General features: G+C 37.2%; 1 non-coding gene across 1 annotated transcript; it reads left to right on the top strand.

The window, feature by feature from the left end:
- Positions 1-5,292: 5,292 nt before the first annotated feature.
- LOC115821905 (U5 spliceosomal RNA) lies at positions 5,293-5,407 on the top strand. The gene has a single exon (XR_004025594.1). It is a non-coding gene; the product is annotated as a U5 spliceosomal RNA (small nuclear RNA).
- The last annotated feature ends 5,185 nt before the right edge of the window (positions 5,408-10,592 follow it).

Raw genomic sequence — 10,592 nt, 5'->3', positions numbered from 1 at the left:
TACAGTGTATGGCTTAATCTGTGTACCTTGAACATACTATTATTTCATATTAACTTTAATAACAACATTAAAATTAATCTTGTTTATTAGCATGTGACTCTGATACCTGTAAATGGATCTCGTCTTTATGAAAGATCAGTATTGGCTTTTGGTTTGCCCCCAAATTGGAACAAATTAGTGCAAGAGGAGTAGGTTTGACAGCTCAAAGTTACATGAGTGTAATGAAGTGACAGTATTATGAATGTTTCTAAAGCAAATTGTTTGGTTTATTTGTCTTACAGAGTTTGAGAAGGAGTGGAGGACAGTTAGCTGGGAGTAAGTATGCAGCACTTTAAAATTATACAGTATAAAGATCAAGGACATATAAAAATTAAGAACAGGACAAAAGTATGAAGATAATATTTTCCTAATAAGTTACTGGTGGTAGTTATTTCCATCAACTATACACAAGACTTGTCACAATGTTTCAAACCAAAGGTCAAAAGTTACCAGGAGGAATGTGTAATCATTTTTGACCCTAATAAGAACAGCTTTTTCCTACTGTGGAGATTACAGAGCCCACAAGTTCTCCAAGCACTTCATCTGTAGCTGGTGGTGCAATGACAAGATCATAAATCATGTATATATATAAAAAATATAATGAAACAATGTAACTGCGGCGATCACCAGCGCCCAAGCAGAGTCACAGAAGTAGCAACCAGTGGTGAAATTAGAAGTGGTTCAATGCCTTCAACAGGAGGAATAAATATCAAGTCTCAAGTATCAATTTATTGCAGATTTGGTAAATAGCTTCTATGTGCCATTTTGAATGAGCCTATGAAGTTTCATGAAGATCAGCCTATTGCACTGGCAAATATTGGATTCTGAAATTTGATTGGCTGTTTGGCAGCCATTTTGTTGAGTTTCCTAATTGGCACTTTAGGAAATGTCAGCAAATGGGACCATGTACAAGTGCAGCAATTTTCAGATTTTTAACTTAAGCAATTAATATTGCAATGATAGCAGAGATATTACAATATGCAGTTATAATGCCCCCTATAGTGCCCCCTGCGGACAAAATTTAACAAAATTTGGTGTGGTTCCAAAGATTGTGGTAATGATTGAGTGTGTCATGTTTCATTAAGTTTGGATCTTTACATCACAAGATAAGGGCTGTAGAGTCATTATGGGCCATGGCTTAGATTTTGGTTGACAAGTAACTCTGAAACGGTTTAACAAATCAGAATTCTTTTTACAACTGTTTACTAGCATGGTCTGCAGATGTTATAAACCAAATTCCATGCACTTGGACAAACTGTCGCGGAGGAGATAAGATTTATAGGTTTTACAAAAAATTGAACAAGGTGGAAAATCCAATATGGTCCCCAAGGTATCATTTTGGATCACTTGGCTTTTTTGTTCAACTAGATCCAGGGAATCTGCTAAAAAAAAAGGCTCTTGGCAAAATGGTTCAAGAGTTATGGCCCAAAACGTGTTTTGACTTTCTATAGTTCCACCATGTGGCCAGTCAGGGTCATTTTTGTAGCCTGAGTAATGGGTGACCACAGGAACCTAGGTGCCAAGTTTTGTAGTTTTGTAGCTCTAATATATACAGTGTTTGCTGTGCAAACACTTTTAAGTCAGAAAAATACCAAAAATAATAAAAATTAGAATAAACACAATAGCGTCCCACAGCTTCTCTGTTTGGACCCGTAATAAAAAAAGCATTTATTTGACATGACCCGCACAACCTTGATTGCAGGCCAAAGGGTTGCAAAGACAGGCTATTAAATTGAGGGCTTCATTCCAGCTGTATTAATGATACAAACTATCAATCAGGTGGTACTATTTCCAACAGTAATATTGATTGGTGGTGGTACACTTGTTGAAATAACAACTGGCGACATACAGTATAGGATAGTTATAGCAATTTCCTTAGTTTGGGTGGTGCAGTAACAACAAACCTTAACACATGGGGCCGTAAGACCTAAACATAATCTGTCATTTTAATCATAACGATAAACTCTAAACATGACAACCTAATTGTGACCTTCTTTTCAGTATCAAGAGCAAAAACAACATGGTAAAAGAGCTCACCTTGTTTAAACCAAAAGTCCCCGCTATTCGGATCCTTCTCCATGGACCTGTTGGCGCAGGGAAGTCCAGCTTTGTCAACTCCATTGATAATGTCTTCAAGGGCCGGACCACCTGTAGAGCCCTGGCTGATGCTGGCACTGGACAAAGTTTCACTCAAACAGTGAGTAGAAACCAGAGGGCAAATAATGCTGTTTTGTTACTTCAACATTTAGCGAATAGTCTACACCATGAATCTTTTATGCCGTTAACACAAAGACGTATACACTGTAATTCATTTTCTGGGCCATTAAATCTGATAAAATTGGAACCCTTCTTTCCTGTTTTTATTCTATGTTCTGACATGAGGAGGATGCTCTCCCTCTGTCGAGTTCATTTTCCCTCCCAAGGTTTCTTCCTCCTTTTCATTTCATTTTAGGGAATTTTTCCTTGCCACTGCCACCTTGAGCTTCCTCGCTGGAGGTTTAGGCACTGCTCTCCATAAAGCTACTTTGAGACAATTTCATTGTAAAAATAAAAAAAAAAGTCCTACAAAAATGAATTTGATTTGACTTGATTTGATTTGATCATATTGATAAAGTACATCCATGTTTTAATTAAACACTTTTTAGACATCATCTCGGTAATACACAAACTGCATCTATCGCACACTAATATTGTACTTGTACATTAAACACATTTGCTCGATCAGACCATAATTCAATATCACGCACAGAAATGTCACATTGTATCAGTTTAATACAGTATTACATTTACTGTCACACTGCAACATATGTTCACACATACTTTGTCACACTATAACGCAGTGTTCCTCTCATTTTATTAAATTCTATCTTGTAGTGTTATACCTTTCTTATTCTTTCTGTTCTTCCTTACCCAGTGTTAAAGGACCTGGATACATTATGCATCTCACTTTGAATACAGGAAGTCTTTATAAACACGGCTATTTTTCATACTACACGTTGTTACTTACATTGTGCCATTGTGCACTGGTGCTTTATCGGAGTAGTTCACTGATGAATAGGGCTGATAGCTATACAGTGACAAATGTTACAGTACAGTGTTGTTGTTGTTGTTGTTGTTGTTGTTGTTTTTTAATTCTAGTATAGAACGCACCACTTTCAAATGTGTGGGCATCCAGGAGTTTTGCCTTTTGTTGTCAGTGACATCATGGGTCTGGAGGAAAACGGTTTAGATGGGGCACACACTGATGACATCATCAATGCATTACACGGTCACATAAAAGACAATTATGAGGTGGGATGGAACCACGCACTAAACACATACATGCAAATATACTGAAATACATGCACCAGTATGAACACAAATACACACAAACACACTTAAGGTGTTACATCATTCCTTCTTTGTCTTTTATCATTCTCGTATTTCTTCAGCTAATTCCAGGAAAGCCAATGTCAAAAGGAAATACAGGCTACAACAACAGACCCTCATTGGCAGATGAAGCTCACTGTCTGGTTAGTGTAATACCTGCGGACAAAATCTCTCTGATTAATGAAGCTGTCATCAGGAAAATGAGAGTGATCAGAGAGAAAGCCAGCAAAATGGGTGAGTCCACAATGTGGCTGTTCCAAAGATCTGTTCTCATTAGCTGTGATGTGTATGTTACATATTGATCTAGATCTCACTTTAATAGTACTGTATTCACATCTGTTGTTGCACTGTTTGATTCTGCAGTATGTGTTAGATCTCTCAGATCTCCATTTATATATGCCCTTTATGCCTCAGGAATCCCTCAAGTGGTTGTTATGACAATGCTGGATAAGGCATGCCAACTGGTTGCCAAAGACCTCAGAAAGACCTACACCAGCATGAAGATCAAAGAGAAAGTGAGCCAGTGCTTTGTGCTTTTGTGTGTGTGTGTGTGTGTGTGTGTGTGTGTGTGTGTGTGTGTGTGTGCATTTTTCTCCTATAACTGTCACAATGACTTCAAATAACTTCTTACATTGCAATACACAACTGTGTGATATCAGCTGCAGAGCTGAATTTTTAAGAACATCAATAATTGCAACATGAGCTTTTGCAGAAAAATGAAACATACAGTCTGGTTCCTACTTGCAAGTGTTCTGAGGCCATGAATAGTTTAAGACCGTAAACAGTTTTGTTTCAGTAATGAATCCCCTTAAAATGTATTTGAATGTGATATTTTCATTCAGACCATTAGGAATATGAGAGAACAGACACGCTGAGTAAACAAATCTAAGTGAAAAGTCACATCCTGTAAAAGTCAAAATGTTTGTGAAACAGTGCCAAATTAACTGTAAAACAGCACAGACTGCATTCTTCAGCAATTTATCTTCAAGCCCTTAACATGACCGGAGCATGTTTTGCAAGTTTATGCCACAACCGAGTGAATCATTGCTGTCTGAATTTCTAAAAGAAAATTTGACACACTATATATTTCCAATTATGTTAGCACAAATGTATCATAATTCAAAGTGGACTTATGATTTAATTCCATCATTTGATTTGAAATGTATTATGCTGCCAGATAGACAGACAAACTTCTGCTGTCAAAGAACACAGCAGTTTACATAATAAATATCAAGCTTCAAGCTTACAGGCTTACAACATTTTGAAAGATAAAATCTATTACTATTCTCTTGATTGACTACCCGTATGCCTATATGACACATCACATACTTTCTCTGTTGTGTGAAGAAGGAGTTATCACAGCCCTCAGATTTATTATTATTATTATTATTATTATTATTATTATAATATTTATTTAGAGCCCAATATCACTATTTATAGTCTCAAAGGGCCTTACATGTCTATGACGATGTCAAATCAAAATTATATTATGCATAAGTTCGAGAAAATAGATAAGTCTTTAGTCTTGTTTTAAATGTATTGAGAGAGTTTACCTCTCTAACTTTAATCCTTTAATCTTTAATCTAACTTTAACTCTAGATTTCTAAACCTTTAATCCTGGTAGATAATACGTTTTAATTAAACAAACTCTGTGTATTAAATTCTGAATTCTATGCTGAAAATTTCTCAGAATGCTGCAAAAATCTAATAACAATTATCTATGTACAGAGAATAACAACTACCTTTTTGGGGGGTTGCTGCTAATTTTGGTCAGTATTCTTTAGACAACAGATTTCACCCCACGGGAGGACTAAAAGATGCGTACAGAAACTATACATATACAATAAAATCACTTAAGAAATACAGTGGAGCTGAGTTCAAGCTCAGCTTGGTTTTCTCTTCATTCACGTACAAATCTTTTGTCTTTTACTAAAGATTTCCGTGGAGAGGAAAATTGAAGAGTTCTCTGTATTTTTGGAAGCTCTGCCAAGGCAGTTTTTTTTTTTTTTTTTTTTTTTTTTAAATGTGGCCAGTTGTGGCCTACAGGTTAGAGAACAGGGCTTGTGACCGGACAGTTGCCGGTTTGATTCCCAGATCCAAAATCCATGGCTGTGAGCAAGGCACTTAACCCCAATGCTGCCCACCTCTCCTGCGTCTGGTGTGTGTTGGGTAGGGTAAATGCAGAGGACAAATTCACTGTTCACAGCGTGTGTGCAATCACAGACATTTACATTCAACATGAGGTCTGTGTGGGAAGTCACTGATGAAATGGCTGTTTAGACCAATGAAATGTTGATTTATAGAAACTAAACAAGTATAGAGTAAATAATCTATAAAACTAAACAACAACAATTAATAGCTGATGCTGACATATGAATTTCTAACCATTTGAGGATGGAGGTTAATCCATACTGTTGTATGACATGCGACACTTTCAAATAGAATATGATTGCCTACACTGAATGCATCATAATGGTCCCTGTCTGTCTGTCTTTCAAATGTGTGTGTTTGTCCAGATGGAGGAGTGCCATTTCAGACTGGGTATTCCAATGAACTGCATTTTTCCAGTGAGGAACTATCATGAGGAGGGCTCGTTGGTTCTAGAGCAGGATTGTCTGATTTTATCTGCTTTAACACAGATGATTCATTTGGCTAATGACTATCTGAGCACTGTAAACGAAAATTAAAAGGTGAACATATTCAGTTTTTGAGCGCACATTTAATTGTTGCTTTTTCAGCTGACTATCAGATATTTCAGATAATGATGTGTGTGTTTTTTTTTTTGTTTGTTTTGTAGCATTGTGTTACCTACCACTCTTTGGGTTTGTAATATTGTATTGTGTTGCATCATTTTTTCAGACAGTGGACATCAAATCAACAGCAGAGATGGTGTTCCATCCTCTCTGGACGCAGGACTAACTGAAGATATAAAAAGAGACAGATAACGAACAGACAAGAAAGTTTTCAAATCAGTTCTTTATTTTGATTTTTCTCTTTGCTATAAAACTGGAATGAACAGGAAGTGCATTTAGTGGCCTCTACTGTCACAGCGGGAGAAAAAAAAATCATTCATCAGCTTCATGCAGTGTTGACCTGAAAAATGACTGCATAGTCGATGTCTCTGTTCACCTTTCCTCTTCATGCCGTTTAAATGCATAATGTATATGCTTAAAAATGAAAATGAATGAATGAAAATTGAATGCTATCAAATATGTCTTATTATCACCAGCTATCCTGCAATTGATCAAAAGTCTTACCTTGAATTGGTGGCATATTGTATTATCCCTCCTCTGACACCCTTCCCTATGGTCCATTGTGTGTCTCTGACATGATTTCATATTATTATTATTATTATTATTATTATTATTATTATTATTAATAATAAATAAATAAATAAATAAATAATAATAGTGTAGTTGTTTTGGGTTCATTGGTAGATTACAAAAATGAATTATACAAATACTTCTATGATAAATAAAGAAAATACAGTATAATATAAATTATTAGGCATATAAATTGACAACATATCATTGTACAACACAGAATAGAATAGAATAGAATAGAATAGAATAGAATAGAACAGAACAGAACATAATAATATAAATGCTTTTTGGGAACATAAAGGAAACACTAATTCCCAGTATCAGCTCTACATTGTGAATTATCCACACCAACTGGTGCATGGTGATTCACAGCATACTTTTGGTCTATGTCCAGCAGTGGCAAACCGTGCCTATTGTGGCATAGTTTCAACTCTATTTAGTAGTGCTACATCAAAAGAGGACACCTTGCTCTTACAAATGCAACATAGCCAGGCTTTTCTAGAAGCCTGGTTTTCATCCAGTGCCTGAGAACAGAGCAGTGATGGTGGTCATCAAGAGGCTGTGAAGGCCGTCAATCAAACTGTGCAGAAGTGGGGTCGGTGAACTCCTCTGCTACACCACAAAAACCAAACTTACACAAACTTTGCAGATATGACAGTAAAAGCTACCAGGCAACATCGTGGCCACAAAGAAAAGGAAATTTTTTTTATCCCTTCTGACCATGCCAATCATCCAATAAATATTTTGGCTTGCGATAAAGATTTGCACTAAAATCATTTTATATAATATTTTATTTTTTGTCTTATTTATGTTGTAGTTGGATTTGGTAAGGAATATAACTTGAAAGATTTGAGATGTATGATGTTTGCTGCTTTGCTCAACTGGTGTGCTGTGGAATCGACTAGAGGACAAAGTATAGGTGTTTTGAAGCTGAAAGGCAGAATACAAGTTTTTCTTATTCAGTTAGATAGACTTCAAAGTTTTAGGAGACCTCTTAGCATTGATAAATTGTCACACAATGGTTGTACATCTGTGCAATGACATTAAAGGTTATGGACCTACCACTCTTGTATTATACAGACTATGGACTAACAACTACTCCATAAAGAGGCACGCTTAACCCAAACAGAGAATCTATTCTAGTAATTAGAATAGTGGGGTAGTAGTGGACTGACTTACTCTAAAAAAGTTTTGAGGAAAGGAGAGGAAGGGGAGGGGGAAGAGCATGCCCTGCCATGGTATGGCAGTCTGGAGGTGTGAAAAGTTCGCTGTTTGCCTTTTTATCTGTATGAGAAAAAGGGTGTGCTGCTATCTCTCTTGCAGGTTTGTCTTTTCTTTTGTTTTACATAGTTTCTGCCCAACCTGACCAATGCAGATGGGGTCTGTAGCATGGACCAAATTCCTTTCTCACCGGGAACTAACCTCCTGAGGTGATCTAGTCTTCATATAGAGGCTACTCCACATTTATTTATTTTTAAATTAAATAAATTTAAATGGCCTTTTTTGACATGACTGCAAGGAAAGAAAGAATGTGTTGTCACTTTTATATTTTTCAGAATGCACTGAGAAAAATAAAATGCACTACGTCTTCAGGATGCAAATAAACAAATTAAATTTACATTCAAATTTAACCTGTGGAGGATATTGATCACAAATATGTCATGTCAGATGTGGAGTGGTGGTGGACCCAAGCGCAAGACACAGTGATGGTGATAACAAAAAGTAGGACTTTACTTACAAAAAAAGCAGATAAATAAACAGGTGCAAACAGCCACAAAGACCAGGGGGGTATTTCAGAAAGCAGGTTTAGTGAAAACTGAGAGTTAGTTAACTTAGAGAAACTAGTAAACCTCGTAATAGAAGAGCCCTATGGCTTTGTTTTGCTAGGAGAATGAAGCCACAGGACTCTTCTATTAGGAGGTTTACTACTTACTCTAAGTTAACTAACTCTGAGTTTTCACTAAACCTGCTTGCTGAAATACCCCTCAGTAACAAAAGGTGTAGCCTAACAGAGTGTATCCAAACACAAACAAACAACAATAGACCAAGGACAAGGCAAACACAAGGGCTTAAATACAAGAGGAAAACTAAACAGGGGAAACATGATTGGTGCAAATTAACAAGGCTACAACGAGGTTAATAAATAGAATAAACAGAATCAGGTGAGGGGCGGAGACACACACAGAACAGGGGCACAAGACAATTCAAAACAAAAGTCCAAAACAAGAGGTAGGCTGTGACAGATGAGCTCTGGCTGGTCCCTGGGGAGTACGATCACAAATATGTGATTAGAACGTTAGAGAGAGTTCGGTATTATGACGCAACAATTACCCTCAGGGAGTGCAGGAGATGTAGCTTTTGTGAACTTAATGTTTATTGAATGTTATTTAAAACAGACTCCATTATCCATGCACTTAGGCTATGTAGTGCCCTCCTATATTTATCGAATTCATGTGTGAGTTTAACAACTTTGAGAATACATACAAAGCCATTTGTGGTAGTTCAAAGGAATTTATTAATGTGAATTCATGTGTGTAGCTACGTACTTCTGTAATGTGGATCTCTGCCAATTTTTTTTTTCTTTCAAGTTCAAGACAGAGAAGAGCGGAGAACTGAACAAGTTGGCAGGGAGTTAAGAGAGAAAGATGTGTGAAAAGGAAAGAGTAGTGTAAAGACAGTATAGGAACATTGGAACATTGTGTTCTTTAATGCACTTTATTATTTGGGGGGGGGGGGGGGGGGGGGGGGGGGTAACTGGGTGTTCAGTGGGAAATACATTCAAAAGCCCTGTTAAATTCGGGAACTCGTAGTCGAGGGTATAGCTCGCTAACTCTACAGGTTAGTTCTGTTCAGCACTGCATTGCGCTAGCTGGAGTACTCACGAACTGTCGGAGCAAGGAACGTAGCCATTCATTGCTCCAATTGTCATGAGTGGAATTATTTTCAGGCTACACCGCCACTCCTCTGTGGTTCAGGTTTAAATGAACTCCTATGACAAGACTTGTCCAAGAGAAATTTTTTGAAAACTGCATATTTTTCCTGAATAACAAAAGACCTGTCACTCTGGTGGAGTGGTGCAGAACCCAAGTGCAAGACACAAAGGTTGTGGTCACAAAAAGGAGGACTTTACTTGCAAAATAAAGATAAAAATACAAGCACAAACTGGAACAAAACCAATAACAAAAAGGTGCAACCTAACAGCATGTACAAACACAAACAACAATAGACAAAGGACAGGTGAACCACGAGGGCTTAAATACAAGAGGAAAACTAAACAGGGCAAACATGATTGGATGAAATTAACAAAGGGAGAACGAGGTTAATAAATGCAACAAACGGGATCAGGTGAGGGATAGAAAACACACACGGAAGAGGAGCACAAGACATTTCAAATTAAAAGTCCAAAGATGAGGTGCAGGCTGTGACAAGACCCAACATCATGACTTAGCAGCAAAAACAAAGAAACAAAACAAACAAACAAAAAGCCAAAAAAACCCCAAAAAACAACAAAAAAAAACCAGTAAATTTATCAACTAGTTGTATGTCACTATAACAGTATCAGCATAACGTAACGTTAGACATGAAAGTCAAGTCGGTCATAATGGAATGGATCAGTCCAATGGGTGGAAGCCCACCGCGCAGTAATCCTGGGAACTTTCCTTAGTCACAAGTTTTAGGGACGGGGCTCACCCTGGGTAGGGATAATAGAGTCATCCCCTAATAGGTTTCTGTGTACTGTCACATGCAAGTGTCTATTTGGGCTTTGAGATGCAGTTAAGGCTTGGGCATGAAACTGTTTTCCAAAGGGTTTTGAGGCAAGTATAACTGCTCCAAAGTTTTTCCTCTGGTTCAGACAAAACT

Source organism: Chanos chanos, chromosome 9 (genome assembly GCF_902362185.1).
Source record: "Chanos chanos chromosome 9, fChaCha1.1, whole genome shotgun sequence".
Lineage (NCBI taxonomy): Eukaryota > Metazoa > Chordata > Actinopteri > Gonorynchiformes > Chanidae > Chanos > Chanos chanos.
Note: the sequence above shows the minus strand (reverse complement) of the source record. Positions and strands in the feature narration are given on the sequence as shown.